General features: G+C 35.1%; 1 pseudogene; it reads right to left on the bottom strand.

Moving 5' to 3' along the window:
• Nucleotides 1–11,848: 11,848 nt before the first annotated feature.
• On the bottom strand, nucleotides 11,849–16,254 carry LOC115993891 (annotated as a pseudogene).
• Between the last annotated feature and the right edge of the window lie 5,489 nt (nucleotides 16,255–21,743).

Raw genomic sequence — 21,743 nt, 5'->3', positions numbered from 1 at the left:
GAATATTCGTTTCATGAGGATCAAGGTTCGTATTAATCCGTGGCTACCATTGATTGTTAGGTTCATGCTCCGTTTGGATGATGGGTCAAGGGTTTGGATACAATGTTGTTATAAGTGTCTCCACAAGTCGTGTACGAGATGTGGGCTAATCAGGCATACAAGGGGGCATTGCTCTCACAATTTTGGATGATGTGGAGGTAATGTTGTTTAGACAGAGGCTTCAAATACAAGAACTATATCAAGCCCAGTACAGGTTTGATGGGCTTCAACCTCAGTTCACAAATGAACTTCGTGCTTTTCATAATCATCAGAGACGATGGACTACTCAATTTCGTTTTGGACAGTTAACCTAAAACCCTCAACAAGCTTATAATCATCATCTCTTTAATGAATACCCTGAACCCAGTACACCTAGCACATCCCATTTCCAACATGCAACCAATTTACCATCTAATCCGATTCAAGCCAATCCCACTTCCATCATACATACAGCAATTAACGTACTGAACCTTAACATCACAGACCAAAATATCCAACTTTCTCAGAATATACCTATTGAACCACCCACTGTGCCCCAAACCCCTGTTAACTCCCCTGCCATAATGGAATCCAACCAAGAGCATTTAAATGACATTCTGGGTAACCATAATACCCCTGTTGACACCAACATACCACCCATCTCAAACAAAACATCCTGGCAACCACCTACAAATTCTAATTTACAATGGGCTTGGATAGAGGGCAGTGATCCTTTCATCACTAATGGACAGAGCTTTAACCCACATTTTGTGGACTTATAATCAGGTAGTGATACTACTGCAATCCTGTTCAACCTGGATAAATTAAATGAGACTCGTCCAGAGGTCATGCAGTGCCATGGTTAGGAGAAAGGATGTATTCCTGAGTCCCCTGACTCCTACATTGAAAACCTAGTTCAACGGGTAGACAGAGGGAGGTTTAGATTTGAATTAGGGGATTCAAGTAATGGGCCTGGGCTGATGGCAACACAGATAAGAAATTCTGGTTAAGGAGTGACACAGAAAGGCCTTCAGGGTGGGAATTTGGGCAGTGATGTACCCATTGAGTTAGGGCCCAATGTAAGAGATTTGGGCTCATTTGAACAATTGACCCTGGGTCCAGGACCTCCCACTTCACACACAACACCCACCCCCACTATCCAAACACCTAGCCTCTGGTGTAATGAGTCTAGACCTATGCTAGATGGAATGGAGACTTCAAAACCTTGCTCTAGGAAGAGAATCAGAAAGGAAATTGGCAAATTTGGAAGGAATATCAAGCAGAGAATTCTATGTGTTGTGTTTGACAAGGAGATGACACATGAGGAAAAGGATTCAGATCAGATGGTATCTTTTGAGGCAAAATCTAGCTCTAGTTCAAGGCTTCGAGAAGCTGGCCTTCAATAGCTTCCCCAGCAACTATGAAATTCCTAAGCTAGAACTGTAGAGGAATGGGCAGCCCTTCTACAGTTCTGCAATGCCAAAAAAAGGCCCAAGTAAGCAGTCCAAATATCATATTTTTGATGGAGACACGGCTAAGTAAGGACAAAGGCAAACAACTTTTGGAAAAATGTGGCTTTATGGAGGGTTGGGAAGTCCCTAGAGAAGGCCTTAGTTGTGGACTACTTCTGGGATGGATGTCACCTTACAAGCTAAGCATTCAATACGGCTACAAACACCTGATCCATGCAAATCTCCTTGATAATAGAGGTAGCCCACTATCTATTTCCTTTATTTATGGGCATCCAATTCCGTCTAAGAGAGACATAGTTTGGTCAGATTTAAAATCTATTAGTAGAATTGCTTATAAGAACTGGCTGTGCATTGGGGATTTTAACCAAATCCTCTCCCAAAATGAGAAGTTTGGGTTTAAATCTAGAAAGATTATGGGTGCTGAATTACTCCAACAAACTTTATTTGATTTAGAGCTTTATGAATTAGAAGCTAAAGGCTAGAAGTATACCTGGACGAATAGGCATGACGATGGTACCTTTGTTATGGAAAGGTTGGACAGAGCCTATGCTTCTGTTGATTGGATTAATACTTACCCTCACTATGACCTTCAAAACCAACCTATTATAAGATCTGATCATGGGGCCATTTTGTTAGATTTTGATCTAAGACAACCTTTTAGGAAAAGACCTTTCAGATTTGAGAGGATGTGGCTCACTCATGCTGAATGTAAAACTGTGGCACAACATTCATGGACTACTCACACACAGGGGTCAAGGGCCTACATACTGCAACAAAAAATCAAAAATGTTAGGAGGCAGTTCATTAATTGGAATAGGAATACCTTTGGAAGGGTGGATAGGGATTTAAAAGAAAAAACAAAGGAAATTGCAAGAAATCCAAAATGCAATCTCTTCTATTGAGGATATTAAAGCTAAAAAAACTTTAAGAGAAGAGATTGAAAATCTCATGATTAAGGAAGAACTTATGTGGTCACAAAAGGCTCATAGTGATTGGATCATCCAAGGTGATAGGAATACCAAGTATTTTTAGACCTTAGTGAAACAGAGAAGAGCCAGGACTAAAATAACAATGCTGAAGAAGTCTGATGGACAACAAATAGAAGATTTGAATGAAATTGAGGCACTCTTGGTTGATCATTTCAAATCCCAATACAATGAGTCTGATTTAAAGGATGTGCATAGTATTTTAAGGGAATTAGAAGCTCTTTCAATACCAAAACTAGACCAATCCCAAAAACAACACCTTGATAGGCAAGTGACAAATGCTGAGATTGAAGAGGCAGTTTTTCAATTAGGATCCCACAAGGCTCCTAGCCCTGATAGATTACTAGCTCTATTATATCAAGAATTTTGGAGTGTTGTAGAGCAGGACATCTTTAACTTTTGGAGTGTTGTAGAGCAGGACATCTTTAACTATGTGCATGCCTTCTTTCACTCAGGCACCATGCTTAAGTCCCTTAATCAAACCTTCATCACCCTCATTCCTAAGACCTTTCCTATTGAGGAGGCTACTCAGTTCAGACCTATTAGCCTCTACAATGTTACCTACAAGATCATATCCAAAATCCTTGTCTCTAGACTTAAACCTTTGATGGATTAGCTTATAACTCCATATCAGAATGCCTTCATTAAGGGTAGGATAATTACTGATAATATTCTGCTTGCACATGAGATCTATGACACCTTGAAAAAGAAGAAAGGTAGGAAAAAAGGATATGGATCTTTGAGGATTGATATGTCCGAGGCTTATGATAGGGTCAATTGGAAGTTTCTTAAGGCTGTGCTTATTTCCATGAACTTTAGTAATTGTTGGATCAAGTGGATTAAGGAGTGTGTTAGCACAGTGCAATATGCTCTACTAATTAATGGGAGTCCTTCTCAATTTTTTAACCCTACTAGAGGTCTTAGGCAAGGTGACCCTCTTTCACCTTATCTATTCCTTTTTTGTGCAAATATACTTTCCTTGCTCTCTTAAATGAGGAAAATCTTGGGAACATTAAAGGGATCCGTGTGGATAGGAATGGACTATCCTTTACACACCTTTTATTTGCTGATGGTTCTTTGTTCTTTTTCCAAATTGACAAAAGCTCTTTATCCAATCTTAGGAGGACTATTCTGTGGTATTGTTCATTATCTGTACAGGCCATTAATTTCAACAAATCTGACCTTTTTTGCTCACCTAACACTCCTCAAGGGGTCCAAGTAGCTATTGTCTCCTCACTTCAAGTTAATCTTGTCCAACATCCAACCAAATACCTAGGAATCAGCTTCAAGCTTAGGGGAAGAAGGGTAAAGGATTTTCAGGATATAATTGATAGAGTACAAGGCAAACTTCAATGTTGGAAAGCCAAACTCTTATCCCAAGCTGGTAGAGCTACTTTGATTGCTTCTGTTCTTCAAGCCATGCCTTTGTATTCTTTTTCCTGTCTTAAAATTCCTGAAACTATATGTAACAAGCTTGATGCTATTACTAGGGCTTTCTAGTAGGGTCATGATCTAGGTGATAGGAAGCTTCATCTTATTAACTGGGATAAGATCTGCCAACCTAAATGTAGGGGAGGGTTTGGGTTGAAAAAATTTAGTCTAGTTAATCAAGCCATGATTGCTAAACAATTTTGGAGAATCCAGCATAATCCCAATTCCCTTCTAGCAAGAACTTTTCAAAGAAAATACTATTCATCCAATTCCTTAAGCGAGTACAAACCTAAACCTACCCACTCTTGGATTTGGAAAAATATTGTGGTTACTCAAAATCCTGCCTTCAAGGCAAATGGTTGGTTGGAAGTGGGCATCAAATTCCCCTGACTCATCCTGACTGGTACCAAGCTTCAGAACTTATTCTAACGGAAAACAATATGTCCAATGGTTCAGTTGCTGACCTTATTGACCAAGAGACTAAATCATGGAAGGTGGAGTTAATTAGGAAGATATATCACCCACGGGTAGCTAAGGAGATTCTGCTTCTACCTATATCTAGACTACCAAATATGGATGACAAACTCATTTGGAAGCATTCAAATTCAGGAGACTATAAGGTTAAGAAAGCATATCAATTGCTTCTCAAAGAGCAGTACCCTACTTCTACACAGAACCATAGATACTTTGGTATTGAAAATGAGGTCTGGGAAAGAATTTGGAAAGTTAAGCTTCCTCTCAAAATCCTGAACTTCATTTGGAAATTACTTCATGGAAGTTTACAAGTCCTTGAGGTTCTGGTTAACAGGGGCATCACTGTATCAAGCGTCTTTTATGCAATGAGGAGGAGGAATCTCTTAATCATCTTTTTTTTTTTTAAATGCCAATTTGCTCGAGCTGTGTGGTATGGATCAAACCTGAAGATAAGAACTTCTGATTCCTTCAATCTGTCAATCAATCAATGGGTGGAGTTTTGTGTTAGGTAGAATGATCCTAGAGAATCTACTATATTGGGAATTTTGCAATCCTTCTTCACAACTCTATGGTCTATATGGAACCATAGGAATCAGGTTCTTCATCAAGGGAAGGATCCTAATCCAATGGAAGTTCTTCTAACATCCCAATCTCTCTTGTGCAGGTATCAGGAAGTTTTTAACAATAGCCAAAGTCAGAGGTCCAGTTGTAGACAACAAACTCAGCAGCAATTCACAAACCAAGATTGGCAGCTTGTCATAAAGGTAACAGCTTCTATCAATAGGAAAACCAAAAGGAGTGCCTATGCTTTTGAGGCAACAACAGTGGATGGAAGAAGATTGTTCACAGGTGGTGCTAGTTGTGGCAGGAAGACCTATTGTCTTGCAATACAGCATGCTATTGGAAAATCAATGGTTAAGGCCCTGGAGCTGGGATATAACAGAATGCTTGTGTTGAATTGTTGTAAGGACCTCACACAGGTCTGCAAGCAGTACAGAGAGCCAAGTTGGCATCAGAAGACTTTGATTGCAGATATAACCCCTCTTCGAAATCAAGGAATACTCATAGACTTCCATTTTGTTCCTACCTATGTAGTTAGCCATGTAACAGATTTAGCTTATATCACCACTTGTTTCCCTGTACATAGGTGCAGGCTAAATCCTAATGCCTGATGTCCTTATTGTGTGTACTGGTTATGTTTCTGTTATTGAAGTTAGGGCTGTCCACGGGTCGGTCTGGGTCAGGTTTGTGCCCAACCCGGAACCGACCCGACCAGATCGGGTCTCCAAAACTTGGACCCGCAGCCGACCCGCCGAAGGCAGCGGATCGGGTGGTCGGATGTCATCGGGTTCCAGTCGGGTATTGGTCGGTTTCAGACTGTGTGAATGGTAGCTGGATTTTACAAAAATCGTCGCCGGATTTTGCCAAAATCTTTGGTTTTTGCTGGATTTGACCGGATCTCAATGAGATCAGGCCGGATCTTGAAGAGATCTCGGCAGATCTCGAAATAGATCCAGCGAGATCTCAACGAGATCACGCCAGATCTCGAAGAGATCCGGCAAGATCTTAGTGTAACTCGAGGAGATAGGACAAAATCAAACCAGTAACCACTCAAATCGGCAGAGAATAGAAATTCTGAGAGTTTTCCGGTCGGGTCGGTTTTTCTCGGTTTTTCATGCTCAAACCCGTCAACCAACCCGCCGGCATCGGGTTTTATGGGGGAAGATTTGCTACCGACCGTCGCCGGCATCGGGTCGGACGGTTTTCGGGCCGGGTCGGACGGATTGGGCGGGTTGATCGGGTTCCGGGTCTGCTTGGACACCCCTAATTGAAGTTGTCTTCTTTGGTATCAAAAAAAAAAAAAAAAAAAGTATTAACGTCTCCTTTTTTTTTTCCCTTCTAATAATCATTCCTTTCCATGTATAACTCATTTATTTTAAGATTATTCAGAGTACATACCTTTTAATAAAAGTTCAATTTTATTTTTAAAAACAAACTCTCATAATTTCTTTCTTTTTTTCTTACAACTCTTTTTTTTCATTTTGTATGTAGAGTTAGGGATATATACAATTGAAGGCATTTGATTTTTTTTTTTTTTAATCTTTTAATATTTTGTCACATAAGTTTTTACAGTTCTATAATTTTACATGTCATTATTTTCATATATATATATATATATATATATATTAACTGATTTAATTTTTATTCTACATTTAAACCCTCCATAGAATCTTGACACTTCATATCTTCATTAAATGGTAAAATAGATAGTTCCCTGTATAATAAATGGGTTTGGTTTACAACCAGTTATTTTTTAACAAGACATTTCCTTTGCTTTTAATAAACTTAACAAACGGCTAAGATTAAAAAGGAAGTACACGTTATTTTAAAAAGAAAAGGCAGACCTCTGAAGCAACCAAGACAGTGGTTCCTTCAGAGTTCAGTGTTGACTACGAAGATGATGAATGGCCTCTTCAAGTCCAAGCCTCTAACTACCCCAGAAATCGTTTGCCAAACTCGAGATCTTTTCCTCTATGAAGAGAAGGTTTCATCTTTACCATGCTTTTTCCTACTCGGATCCAGTTTGGTTACGCTTGCCTTAGTGACTAGGCTACATGATGTGAAGATTTCATTCTTTGCCAGTGAAACCAAGGAAATTTATTTGAATAAAAGAATCGAAAAAAAAAAATGAGATATTTTCGTCAATGTCCTCTACTTCTTCACAGAAACTAAAAAAGAAAAAAAAATCATAGATTTAATCACATACAGAGTTTTAACAAGTATTCCATTTTTAGCTTCAAGTCTCTATTTATGTCTTTGATTTTGGAGGTCAGTCAGCGTTGATTTTTTAATTCAATCCAAGGGAATAGCGTGGACTGATAAATTAGAAAACAATTGCTTCTCTCTTTCTTTTTTCTTTTGAGACTGAGATTTGGCCGTTGGGATTATGCTTACCATGCCGTTTGATTACAAGCGAAAGAATAGAACGAAGAAAGGATGTGGATCCCTTTTGGACTTCTTTCTGAGTTTATCTGAAGAAGAAAAATTAAGACATTGACGAAGATAGATCTCAAGCTTTCTGCAATTTGCGTTACCCTTATGTCAGTGTGTTTTTTTTTTTTTTTTTTTTTCACTCAAGAAACCTTGGCAGGCGTTAATTTGCCCAAAAGAAAAATGTCATGGCTTACGCTTTGTTTGTTTCGATGTAAAATATTTTCAGGAAAATATTTTCCCATTTTACAGTGTTTGTTTTGTAGTAAAACATTTAGTCAAAAGTAAAATATTTTCGGTCAACTAAATCAACCAGACAAATTTGTGTAAAATATTTTACACTTAAATTTTTGGTAAAATATTTTACATTTGCTCTTCTCCCTCTTACCCGATTCTTCAACTTCCTCAATCCTCAGTCCCTCTCAATTTTTGCTCTCCCTCTCCCACAACTACTATCCCTTCTTACTCTCAAGTTCTCCGTCCTCTCTTTTCTTCTCTTCGGCAGTCCATTGGGACTCCTACTGGTGAGTGATGAGGCGGTCAGCGTTGATCTCTCTGGCAATCCATTTCTTTCAGGCCGCATCTCTCAGATTTAGATAGGTGGGTCATCGGTAGTGGGTTTGGTTTTGGGTTTTGGTGGCTGGGTATGGCGTTGTTGGGTTTAGTTTTGAGTTTTGAGTTTGTTAGGTGGGTTTCGGTGTTGGGTTTTGATGGCTGGGTATGGCGTTGCTGGGTTTAGTTTTGAATTTGGTGGCTAGGTATAGTGTTGGGTGATCGATGGTTCATCAGTTCAATGGTGGTGCGTTGGGGTTGGGTTCCAGTGTTGATGGTGGCCGATTGGGCTGGGTTTATCATTGATCTTGGATTTTTTTTCTTCTTCTCTTTGTTGTGGTGGTGTGGGTGGCTATTGCGGTGATTTGAAGCGTTGGGTTTTGCTAGCAACAATAATGATGGCTTTTTTTCATTATCCTTCTTCTTAATCTGGAATTTGGATTTGGTACCGTTAGTGGTGGTTTGTGCTTACATCCGGTGTTGGTTTATGCTTGCATGGTGGTTGGTGGTGGCTGATTTGTTCTTGGATTTTCAAGAGTTTAGGACAATCCAAACACTTGAAAATGTTTTACTGAAAATGTTTTACTGAAAATATTTTACTGTAAAATTTTTTACTTGTAAAATATTTTACATTTGTAAATATTTTACTTCGAAACAAACAGAGCGTTAATCTCAGCCCGTTTGTTAAAAAGTAAAGGAGATGTGCCGTTAAAAATTAACTAGATGTAAGCCAAAATCTTAATAAATATCTTCTTTTTCATAAGGTCTAATAAATGCCTATTAATTGTTAATATAATTATCATATTTCATATTTTAACAAATAGCAAAAGATTAAAAAAAAAAATCATATTGTGTTGTGCATTGCATGGGTTACTAAGGGCCCGTTTGGATTAGCCTGTTTTCATCACTCAAACTGAGTTCTCATCACTCAAACTCAATTTGGGTTGAGTGAAAAACATGAAAACCAAAAACAGCAAAATGTTGTTTTTTGTTTTCACCCCTCAAACTGAGTTTGAGTTCAGTGGCATTTCTGTAAATCTTTTGACCTCGTGGAGCCCACCCGTATGACTTGTCCCATCAAGTAAAGTTTCTCTCTCCAACCCGTTCTCTGTCACTTCTCCTTCATTTTTTTTTTCTTTTACCTAGAGCTCTCTCTTCTCATTGACCCAAAGAGAGAGCAAGACCAGAAAAGAAAAGGGACGCCGGTGAATCGGACTAAGCCAAGACTAGAGACCAGAGATCAGTTTAGCCCAGTTTCGCTGCCACAAGCCAATGACCCAGAAAAGGAAAACCACGAGACTATGATTGCCGGTGCTGGTTCAATATAGTTCCGCCGCCACCATCAAAGCGAGAGCCTCAAAACACCAAGACCATGATCACCGAAGCTGGGTTTTGATTTTGTCACTATGATTTTGTCACCGGTGTTGGGTTTTATTTTTATTTTGATGAATGGGTTTTGATTTTTTCGATGGTTGATGAATGGGTTTTGTTGATGGTTGATGGGTTCTATTGATGGGTTTTATTTTGATTTTGATGAATGGGTTTTGATTTTGTCAATGGTTGATAAATGGGTTTTGTTGTTGGTTGCTGGGTTTGTTAATGAATGGGTTTTGTTGATGGTTGCTGTGTTTGTGGTGGTGGATCGGTTTGTAGTGGTTGATGGTAGCTGGTGGCTGGGTTAGTGGTGGTGGATTGGTAGTGGTTGATGGTGCCAGTGAGTGGTTGTGGGTTGAAGGGAGGGAGAAGATAGAGAGATAGAGACGGAGAGACGCGGGTAGCAATAGACACAATAGTGGGTAATGTCAGTGGTGGGGTCCACGGGTTTGGGGAAAAGTGGTAGAGATATGTAATTGAGAACTCAACCCAAACATGTGATTTGCATTTTTTGAGTGAAATTGAGTTTGAAAATTGAGTTATGAGTTTTGAGTTTGAGTTATGAGAACTGAGAACTGAGTTTGAGTTAGCTCTAAACCAAACGGGACCTAAGTTACTAACTAGTTTTTCTTAAAAAACAAGTTGGTCAAGAGTCTTGTACCTCAACTAATTAGCATATTCTAGTGTTTCTATGACATCTCTGGTTCAAATCTCTCTTTTACCGTTGTAATTATCGAATTATTTGAAAAGATAAAAAGTTGGGCATAGTATAATTGCAATGTAGGTTTTAAAAACTATAGACAAACAAAAAACTAAATAATTAACCAAATTTAAAATATTAAAAAAAAAATTTCAAATAAACGTCCAAAGTATTTACATTGCCCTACAAAATTCACATTAAGAATATATATATATATCTCTAATGTCACCTAGTCTAGGGCTACTTTTGGGTAAAGTTGTACATGATTCATTGTGGTTGGTAAAATTGACCCTTTTTTAATCACTCCACATATCGGTTTGGTCAATTCCAAGAGCAAATTTCAAGGTAGTTTGGAGAAAAACCCTTTAAATGTCTCTTATATTTTTTATTGGGTATGAATTTTGAAAATCTAACTGTTGACTTGCATTTTCTTATTATATCCTCCATTCTTGAAAATTTTATAAAAATCAATAGCTATGTTATCAATCTAATTTAAATTTCAAGTTTTTGTGATCTAAAATTATAGATAAAAAATAAATTTATTGATCAAATAGTAAATAAAATCTTATTTAAACAAAATTTGACATGCATGCTAAGAACATAAAAAACATGCAATCCAACAGTTAAATTTTCAAAATTCACATCCAATAAAAAGATATAGGAGAAGTTTGAAGGATTTCTCTCCATACTAGTTTAGAGAGAAACCTTGTCCTATGGTTGGCTTGTTGACTCAAGTAGTTTGAGTCGCTCAATTGTATTGGGCCAAAATCCCTTTATATGATTTTGTTTTACGCATGATTGAGCCTTTTCTGAGATTGGATTAGGTACAATTGAGGTTTTTTTTTTTTTTTTTTTTTTTAACCTTACCCTTGTTAATTTATTTTTGAAATTAAAAGACTTTAATTAATACCTATAATTTTTATGTTTTCAGAAATTTTAATTTGTAGGTGTAAAAAAAAAAAGCAATGTAATGTTAAAGAGTTTATAATAATTTTAGTGTTTTGAATAAAATAAATTTAGAATTTTAAGTTTTATAATTAAGAAATATATTGGTTTTAATATTGTTTATTTAATTTATTTTTTGAATTTCTCAATGTCGCAAATAAATATAATATGTTAATTAGATTTGGAAAAAGAAATGTTTATTTTATGTTGTTCTAGTAACAGTTGGGTAATTAAGCTAGTCCTAATCCTTGTAAGTTGTAACACACACAATCCTTAAAAACATATTGGTTTTTTAAGATTGTAAGCCTATAACCGGTGGTTACGTATGGAAACATTCAATAATAATGATGATAAGGTGATTTTACTTAGGTGAGTAAGCAGACCATCTCAACATTCACATTAAGTATTATGAATGTGTCACTCGGCACAAAAATTAAAATGAACATTACAAAAACTCAAGCTACAATTAGAAATGATTTGGATTCGATTTAGATTTTAGATTGTAAGCAAGGGTAACAACCTAGTTTATTACTTATCTAGGAATCAGTCTCTCAACAACTAGTTATGATCTTTTATAATTTATTGCTTATCATGGTATAACTTATTTGTACTCCGAACTAATAATTAAGCAGTCAAGCACATGCATTTAAAATGTCAAACACAAAAACTTTTATCCATCCTTGCAAAATTACATTTAAAATATTAATTCCCATTTCATGCCTTGAATTAGCACAATATAGCTAGATCCATATTTTATTGTTATATGAAAGAAAAAAAAATACTACATGATATTTAAAAACTACAGTGGTTGCAGTGGCATCAAACACTACATGGTATTTGAAATGGTTTTTCATGCCATTAGCAAACCAAGTTGAAAGAAGATCACAACAAACTGATCAAAAAGTCTAGACCTCATAAGTCATCCCTACCTTGAGAAGACGATTGCGAGGAATCATGAAAACTTCATCTACTTGTCTCACACATCTTTTCAACCAATTATAGGCATAGTTTATAGCTAACTTCTTCAAAAGGCTAGACCCCTTTGAAGCCATCACTTCATTTTCACCCATTAGATAAACAACATCCCCAAATTTTAGTGCATCATCCACAATTCCCATCTCTCTTTGCACCATTTCTTCATCAACCTTTTCTACTTCTTTGTTATCAGCTAATTCATTAGGCTTGAGCAGATCATTTCGTATGAACTCCTTCAATTGATTCACCAACATCTCCTTAAAAAACTCACACTCAAATCTTGAATCCTTATATCCATACCTCACAACACATCGGAAAATGCCTAGCTCATGATGCTCTATTCGTCCAAACAAAAAGCGTTCCTCTGGAGGGACTGTGCTAATGGTTAGATACTTGATTGAAACAAAGACAAGAACTGAGTGTAAAGCTGGTACATTCGCAACATAGTGGGTGAATATAGGGGAAATTCCATGGACAAGCTCAATGTAAAATAGGGCAACACCCGGAACTCGATGGATGCTAGGATTAGAGGCTACCTCCACCAATTTACGAGTAGAAACTTTGTTTTCTAGTTCATACTTGTACTTCTTCCGGTAGCCATAGTTCCATAAATACATAATGATCACAAGAGTCAAGGCAAACAATAGAGGAAGGTACCCTCCATCAACAAACTTGTAGAGTACTGAGCTCAAGAAAAGGAATTCCAAGAGCCCTATAGTTAGAGCATACATGATGATCAAGTAGATGTTTGTCTTCCATATCATGACCATCACAAGGAGAAGAAATGAAGATGTGATTGTAAATACAAATGCCACTGCAATTCCTGTTGAAAGAATATCAAGAAAAAAAGTTGGAAAGACTTGCACATGTAGAATTCAAAAGGAAGCTAACAGAAAATGTTTTCACTCTTCACAACAGAACATAGTAAAATAACATATTGATACAAAGAATACAACTTTAAGTGTTCATTTGAATGAACTGTATGATGGAATTTAGTTGTTTATTATGTTTATTTAGCTTATGTACAACGTTTTGAAGCAACTTTTTCCTAACTTAATTTCAAAACCTAAAAAGTCAATGAAAATAAACTCTCATAAACAAGCATAAAAGACATTTTTTGACTACTTTAACTTCATATTAGGACACTTCATTGCTTTGAAACATCATCATCATCATCATCATCATGGGAAGAGGATTTTGAATAAGGTTCTCTCCAGGTAATGCATGACGCTAAGCCACAAGGCTCTCAATATTTTTATAGCTTTTGAGTTTCGACAAGTCTTAATTCATATCAACATCCAAATAAATCCAAAAAATTGTACAATTGTTTTTTACTACCTCTCAGAATTCTAAATTTATATTAAAAAATAAAGAAAAGTTTGAGGTGATTTACCATAAGCGTTCCCTATCTTCAATGTATTTTTGAAGCCAAGAGTGACACCCACACAAGCCAACATGAGAAGGGTGTTGATCTCTGGTACATAGACTTGCCCTTTGTATTTAGCAGATGTGTGCACTACCTTAACCCGTGGGAAACACCCAAGGGCCAAAGATTGTTGGACGATGGAGAAAGAAGCGGAGATTAACGACTGACTAGCAATGATGGCTGCCATTACAGCCACAATAAACATTGGCCAGTACAGTGGTTCTGCATAAGAGAGAGTCATATGAAAATAAAGATACCACCTTAATATGATAGCAAGAGGAAAAAAAAAAACCATATTATAAGGAACAGTAAACGTACTTGGAACAGAACTATAAAAGGCATTGCTAGCATCCTGATTGTGTTTCCGGAGATATGAAGCTTGACCAAAGTAGGCAAGAACAATCGAGGGAAAAACTATAGTGCATGAGCTTATTTGAATTGAACGAACATTGAAGTGACCAAGATCTGCAAACAATGCTTCAGAACCTGACATTGTTTGACCAAGTTCACCACATGAGTAGCAACTATAGGATTAGTCCTAAACAAATAAGCAAAACTAATATTTTTTAGTTTACAATAGTAAAAAAGAGCATGAGGTTTAGGCAAATTTCAAACATATCCATTGTACTCTTGGTTTAGTGCTGTTGGTTCTTAAGATATCAAGAATGACAAAATTGATCCCTTCATCACTTCTGTCAATTGTGACAATGAGACTAATGTTCCTCAGTAGTCAATAACATTAATTTAAAAGTGCAAAGAGTCCTGTTTGAACTTAACTTAAACCTCCAATGAGTCTGTTTTGCATATTTCCATAAATTTATTGGTTTATGAAACTTCAAACAATACCTAAGACAACAGTCATCTGTTAGGACTATTCAAAGTAAGTTCAAAGTCCTGGACAAGACATTTGTAGAAAATTTAAAGCATGTTCTTAATAAAGGAAACCATAAATTTGCAGCGAAAGCACAATCAGGGATAATTTGGGATTTGAGATGGACTGGTAATGAAGATGGACTTAACCATTTTTCTAGGAGCATTGTGCTTAAATCATCAAGGATTTTTTCTTATTAAAATTTACTATGATTTTAGAAATAATTCCAATCACTACCGTAAATCGTATGTTTCTAAAGCTGAAACCTAAGACAATAGCTATGCAACAAGTCCATCACTACATCTTATTTATGTACATTCAAAGTGCTTAAACAATGAGATGAGATTATGATACACACCTGTTAGGCATAAGATGACGCCTCCAAGAGAGATCCACGCATCCTTCTTATTCCTAATGAAATAGTCAACAATATACATTGGATTGATTGCCTTGATAACCCCTAGATCATGCTTCACAAAGTTGTACATGCCAATAGTTTCGATGAAAAGAAACCAAATTGTTAGTACTGGAGCAAAACTATAGCCAATTTTATCTGTCCCAAATCTCTGAACTTCAAAAAAAATAATCAAGATTCCTACTGAAATCCACATGATCGTATTATCAGTAAGCGCACTAGTAGCTTCCTTAACTCCCCCCATTGCTGACAATACTACACAAGGAGGAAATCATAATGTAAATTATTATTCAGAATATTAGATACAAAGAGTTCATGAAATGTGAAGTTATAAATAATTGAAACTAAGCTAAATGAATTGAATAAACAACTTAATTTTTACACCATCTTAACCAACAGTAAAGAGATAAGTAGGACTTAGGAATATCACTCTATTGTACCTGATATGCATGGTGTGAGGATGCCATCTCCAATCACCATGGAGGTGCCAAGCATGGTCATGAACAAGATGAAATACTTTAGTATTTGGTTACTCTCAAGCATAGATTTAATAAAGGATGCTCTCTTCAGCCGTCAGTTTGGCACATCTAGTCGGTAGTTAGACACTTCTTTGTCTTCAGCCTGCTGGTTGGGCGTCAAGCTGACCTTGGCATAGCGGCATATGAGAGAATATAGAGCAAAAGTTCCTCCTACAACAATACAATTTCCATTATAAAATAATGAATAGTTTGATGACAATGTATTCCTTGCTAGCAATTCAATATATAACATATCAACACCATTCAAAGTTCAAAGCATTATTATTGACACACTAATATAGCATCACCCAATGTCATTTTTATTTTGTGTGCAAGTCTTATCATCAAGAAATATTAATTTCTTTCTAATTATCATCTAGCAATAAAAATGAGAATCCAAGAACTACAATAACTAATCTATTAAAACAAATTGCTAAGCATGAGAGAAGATTATCAATTACCATCGCCGTTATCGTTGGCTTTCAGCACAATGAAAACATACTTGATCAAAATAATTAACATGAGCGAGTAAAAGATTAGAGACAGCACACCAAGTATATCATCATTGTGCTTAACCCCAGTAGGAAAAATGCCTGGTAACACATACAAAGGCGACGTGCCCAAATCACCATACACAACCCCAATGCTCTGAAATGCTAGTTTCATTATGCTTCCCCAATCCAAGGCCTGCACTCCAACACTTCAAATATCATATTGGAAACGAAATAATAACAATAATAATAATTGGATTAGTTTTTTTTTTTTTTTTTCTACACTAACTTATTAGTTTATTGCTTATCTAAAATTACATTAGTCCTATAATTTTTAGAATAGACTATAGATATCATAAGAATAACAAGATAAACGAAAAGTAAAAAAGAGAAAACAAAAAATAATACCTGAGAAGATCCAAGGCCTTGATTAGAGTTGAATCTATCAGCCTCCAAATCAAAAGAATCAAGTCTAATAAGATTTTTCCAAGAGAGTTTTTTACATTTGAGACCATTGTGAATCCCAGGTTGATCAACTTCATGTTCTTGTTCTTTTTCTTCTACATGAATTTTTTCTTGTGAGCTTTCTTCTTCTATAGCATCAACACCCTCCATCTCACTCAAACTTACAATCTTATGACCTATCTAAACTCAGGAGTTAAAACTGAAATGAGAAAGCCCTTAATTAAGCAAGGTAATTTATAGGCTCTAATTGCTGATTAGTTTCCACCCAAAAAAAAAAATTTAAAAATAAAATCTTTATATCGTTGAAAGCTTAAATTATATCCTATTAATAACTGGTAAGTCCTAGATTTCTAGTCCTACTACTACTAGTAATCTTTGCCTAAAAAATCTACTCTTGAACACGCATCAACTATCTAAACGAAAGGATAAATATTACAATCAAATAATTTCGAAAATTACAAAAGAATAATTAAAAGTTTTTTTTTTCTCTCTCTAATGTAGAGGATTGAATTTTGTATTTTTTTGTATTTTTATTTAAGTCTAAGGCTAATCCTATATCTTTTAGTTGTATTTGCTTTACTTCGTGGAAGGGACTGACAAGAAAGGCCTAGTTATAGATAGAAGTTAATATCTATGGCTTGCTTGATGCTATCAAGTTGTACTTGTACATTTGTGATAAGCCACACTGAATTACCAGGGTCACACACACGGTTTCCACACAGAATTTTTTAATTGGTTCTTTGTTTAATTCTTAATCCACACAACACAATCAAGTTGTACTTGTACATTTGTGATAAGCCACACTGAATTACCAGGTCACACACACGGTTTCCACACAGAATTTTTTAATTGGTTCCAGAATTTTTTAATTGGTTCTTTGTTTCTTAATCCACGCAACACAATCAAGTTGTACTTGTACATTTGTGATAAACCACACTGAATTACCAGGGTCACACACACGATTTCCACACAGAATTTTTTAATTGGTTCTTTGTTTCTTAATCCACGCAACACAATGCCACTCATATTTACTATTCTGGAAAGGCGTTCTTCCCATTTAATTCTCCCAATTCCTCTTTTTCTTTTTTCTTTTTTCTTATATTTTATTAGTTAATACAATCATGTGTTTGAATTTAATTAAGGAACCTAATCTACAAAATTAAATTTAAGTTTTGCCTAATTGTTAATATTCAATTATGTGCTACAATAGTAATAAACAATTTTCTAATATAAAAATATACTTTTACTTTATAATAATTCATTGATGATTTATAGGTACGTACAAAATAATTGTGATTATATGTGTTTTTCTTTATATTTGGCAATAATTTAACTTTACTTTTTTTTTTTTTTTGGGCTAAATACTTTATTTTTGAAGATACATCTTCTATACTCTATGCTATTAATAATAAGATGATGATGATGATTCCTGGTTTGGGGATTGACCTTTTTCCTGTCCCAAAATACCCTCTCACACACCTTATTAAGTCTTGAAAATGTTTAAAGAACAGAGTCAACTACGTAAAATCATTCAATTTTGAATTACTATATTTTTAAAGATTTTTTGGAAATAAGAAAACACCTAAATTTTATGCTTTTATTTTGATCTTTTAATATTCAGGTAACCGCAAAAATCGACTCCCACTCAAGTCACCGTTGTTTTTTTTTTTTTTTTTTTTTTTTTTTTAACCCAAAAAAAAAAGTCCTGCACTCTTTCTTTTTTTGGAAATGAATTCAAAAGTTAATTTCATTGTGTCAGTTTTCAAGGATAAATACAATGACTAGGTCAAAAGGGCATCAGGAATCAAGGGTTTCTCATGGTAAAGCCCTTGGTTGAAGGCAGCACGAGAAATTACACATTTCTGGGCTCATTTACATAGCTCATGGACCAGAAATTTTAGCTTCTATATTAATATTAACCCAGGTGACCAGGCCTTAAAAACAAAAGAAGGTAAATTACTAGATGCACATTGGGCTTAAGAAAAAGCAACGCCATACAATTATGTAGGATATTTTTACTAGCCCTGAAGTTAAATTACTAGATTTCTTGGGCAATTTGAGGCATTTTTCACCATTATATTGAATTCAACCTTTAAATTTGTTTAAATTGATCGCTACCTACCAGGAGCAATACCATACAATGTTAGGACAGTAACTGGAGCTTGCAACCATATGCACAGTGAGATGTCTGAATACAAATAGAGGTGAGCAATGCTACATACACAAATAATTTTACAATAATTTAGTTGGCAAATTTTTACTAATTTTTATTTGGACCCACTATTAATATTTTCTTTCTACTTATCACTAACAATCTGTCATTTTTTTTTTTTTTTTTTTTTTTTTTTTTTTGCTAAAACTAACAATCTGTCATATGACTCATATCAACTGTTGTAAAAAAATTTGTCAATTGTTTTCGTGTTTATAGACTTTCTCGGACAAATAATATATACTACGATTATATGATGTGAAGTTTTATTTTTTATTTTTTTATTTTTTTTGAGAATGAATATGATGTGAAGTTGGAGGAGCTTTCAAAGGCATTTTTTTTTTTTTTTAGTAAACAGTAATACTTATTAAAATACACATGAAAATAATAATAAAAGGTGGGCTGTCAAAGGGCAAATGGGTCAAAGAGACTCAACCTATTAATTATTTATTTTATTTAATTTTCAAAGAAAGAGTCAATCTTATGGTCAACTCAATTAGTATGCTCATAAAGTGTTTTTTTTTTTTTTTTTTTTTTTTGAGAATCAGTCTGCTCATAAAGTTGATACTAATACTAATTCCATGCCTATTTTCACAACTATTTATGCAATAAATTATGATTAACTATTGCCATCATAATTCTTTTTCCACCACTCACAGACTGACACATCAAGACATTAAAACAGCTAGAAAGATCATTATAAAACAACTAGCAATTGCGCATTCTCTTAACCTATTGAAGATCTATGCATTTAAGACCCAAACCATCTCTGACTAATCAAATGAACAAAAAAAAAAAAAAAAATTAAAGAAAAAATGAACAAAAGATTGAATGAACCTTGCAGGCAATTATATATTATATGAGAACAAGGAGTTGCAAGACACGATAACACTAAGGTTGGGCTACCATAAATGTTGACATAATTGTTAGATTTAATTAACCTTATCCGACAAATTAGCATGAGCATGTAAAATTCTATCCCATGTTGGAAGCTATGGGTTTACTTCTAAATTGACCTCCATATGGAAAATTATTAGGTACTCCCAGAGTACCATAAATGCGTATGTAAATTTGTAATTTACAATTATATGTTTTGGTTGGCTTTAATTTTGTGCCAAATTTGATTGTAATTATGCTCAATCTTTTGTACCCTATATTTATTGTGGGATCTAACTATAAGGGTTGTGTGATAGAGAGAGAAAGAGTGTGAAGACTCAAGCAATTGAAGACAGAAAAGTTTTTGCAGGTAGCTCGCAACTAAGAATCCCGCGAAATGATGCATGTGCCCTACACATGATTGGAATGCAAAGAGTCAAGACAGATGGAGACAACTATGTTTTACGAGTAGCTTGCGGGTAAAGCCTTCCCGCGAGACACTCGCGAAACATTCTGTTTTGCTAGATTGTGCTATCTGATACACACTTTCTGTACCCACACTATATATACCTACATTACCCATAGATGTTAAGGAGTGCTTCAGAGAGAAAACTCTAGCCACAAACCTTGAGAGTTAGAAATTATTATACCCAGAATCCTCTACATAATTGCTTGTAGATTTTCCTCAACTCCTACCTCTCAATTTCCATACCATTGAGAGGTTAATAGCCCAAACACTTACTACACCCTTTCAGAGTGTTCAGTGAGGTTTTGGTGCTGCTGGGAAGTATTGGAAGAAGCCAAAGATGGCAAATGCAACATGGAGCTTGTTGCGGGATCCGGAGAACTAGACAAGACATAGTTCCGAGAAGCCGTGTTGGAGTAGGAGTTTGGAGGGCTTAGGTACATCGGGTAGATTAGGCTTGGAGGGTCTCTTGCTAACCCATGTATCCCAACTGATTGTCTAGTGGATCGATTACCACTTAGAGGGCGGGGGAGAGGTTTTTCGTCGAGTTCTTCGGTTTCCTCTTCGATAACACATCGACGTGTTATCTTGTGTTTGCATTCTTCTTCCCTACTCTTTTATCTTTCATTTTACTGTTGAGTTATAATTATTATGGGTTAGAGTAGCTTGTTTGTTTATCCGCTCGCATTTACTCTATTCCGCACTTAGTATTAAGTTAGAGTAAAATCAATCGAGCCGTAACTTTAATTTGAAAGTCTAAATAGCTCTTGTGTTTTCACATATTTTCAAGCATTCAGCGTAGTCCCCTCTCTCACATGAATGGTAGGTCTCACCATAAATTAGTGGGACCCACCATTCATGTGAGAGGAGGAAGTACACATTTATGATACTCCAGGAGTACACAATAATTTCCCCCTTCATATGTGTGAAGATTTAAAACAAAAGGTGTAATTAAATTTTTATATTTATTTTTAAAAATAAGATATAGAGATTCGGACTCAAATTCTTCACGTAAGAAAAATCATGTGATAGTAATACTTTTGATTTTTTTTTTTTTTTCCTTAAGAAGTTTTTGTTAACCACCTCAACCAAGAAGACAAGCACATAATTTGCATCTAGATAGTGCACAAAGAAATATACCTCATTGTTTACCCATTCATTAGAAAACGAGGTCAACATTTAAGATATGATATATGCATATTCCATGTCTAGAGGACATGTATAATTGGTGTAATATTACACTTTTTTACTCGTCTATATATAATTGGTGTATACATATTACACATTTTTTACTCGTTTTTCAAAATGAGAGTGTTAGGATTTAAATTTCTAGATTTGTATTGGCAAACATGTGAATATAAACTTGTCTTGTTATTAGCTATCATTTTTTTTTTTAATTCATTATGAGATGAGAGTAGTTGAAAAGATGGGTTTGGTTTTTTTTTTTCATTTCTTTAGTTGACAATTCGATAATTGAAGGAGAGAGGATTTCAATTTTGAATTTTAAATGTCTCTAGAAAAGTGTTGATTCATGAGCTAAAAAGCTCTTGCATGTGTTTTACTATTTTTCTATCAATAAAAAAATAATGGATCGGTTGCATTTGAAATCCTTTGGGGGCAATTTTTTTTGTAATCTACATTCAACATGTAGGGTTCAAATTTGTCTTAAACAAAAAAAAAAAACAAAAAATAAATAAATAAATAAAAATAAAAATAAAAATCACACACACACACACACACACATATATATATATATATATCACTTCACTTACATTTCGTGTCCTTCACTCCTTCATTAATTCAAACAAGAACTTTAGCTTTATTATGCTCTTAGTGTTGGTGTTGCTCTAGCATTGAGACTTTGAGAGTAGTTCATAGTTCACAGTTTCTTTTATTTGTTTATCAAATTTTTTATTTTTTAGATTCTATGATTTTATTATCTACAGGTTACATTTTCTCTTTCTTTTTTTTTCCCCAATGTAAACAATGATAGGTAACATATATTGATTATTTTGTGCGCCCAGGGCAAATATTCGTAAAATTTGGGTCTAAAATAGTGTGAGACAGCAAGGGCATGAGGTAGCATTT

This window comes from Quercus lobata, chromosome 6 (assembly GCF_001633185.2).
Source record: "Quercus lobata isolate SW786 chromosome 6, ValleyOak3.0 Primary Assembly, whole genome shotgun sequence".
NCBI classification, from domain to species: Eukaryota; Viridiplantae; Streptophyta; class Magnoliopsida; order Fagales; family Fagaceae; genus Quercus; species Quercus lobata.
This window is presented reverse-complemented; position numbering and strand designations above follow the sequence as displayed.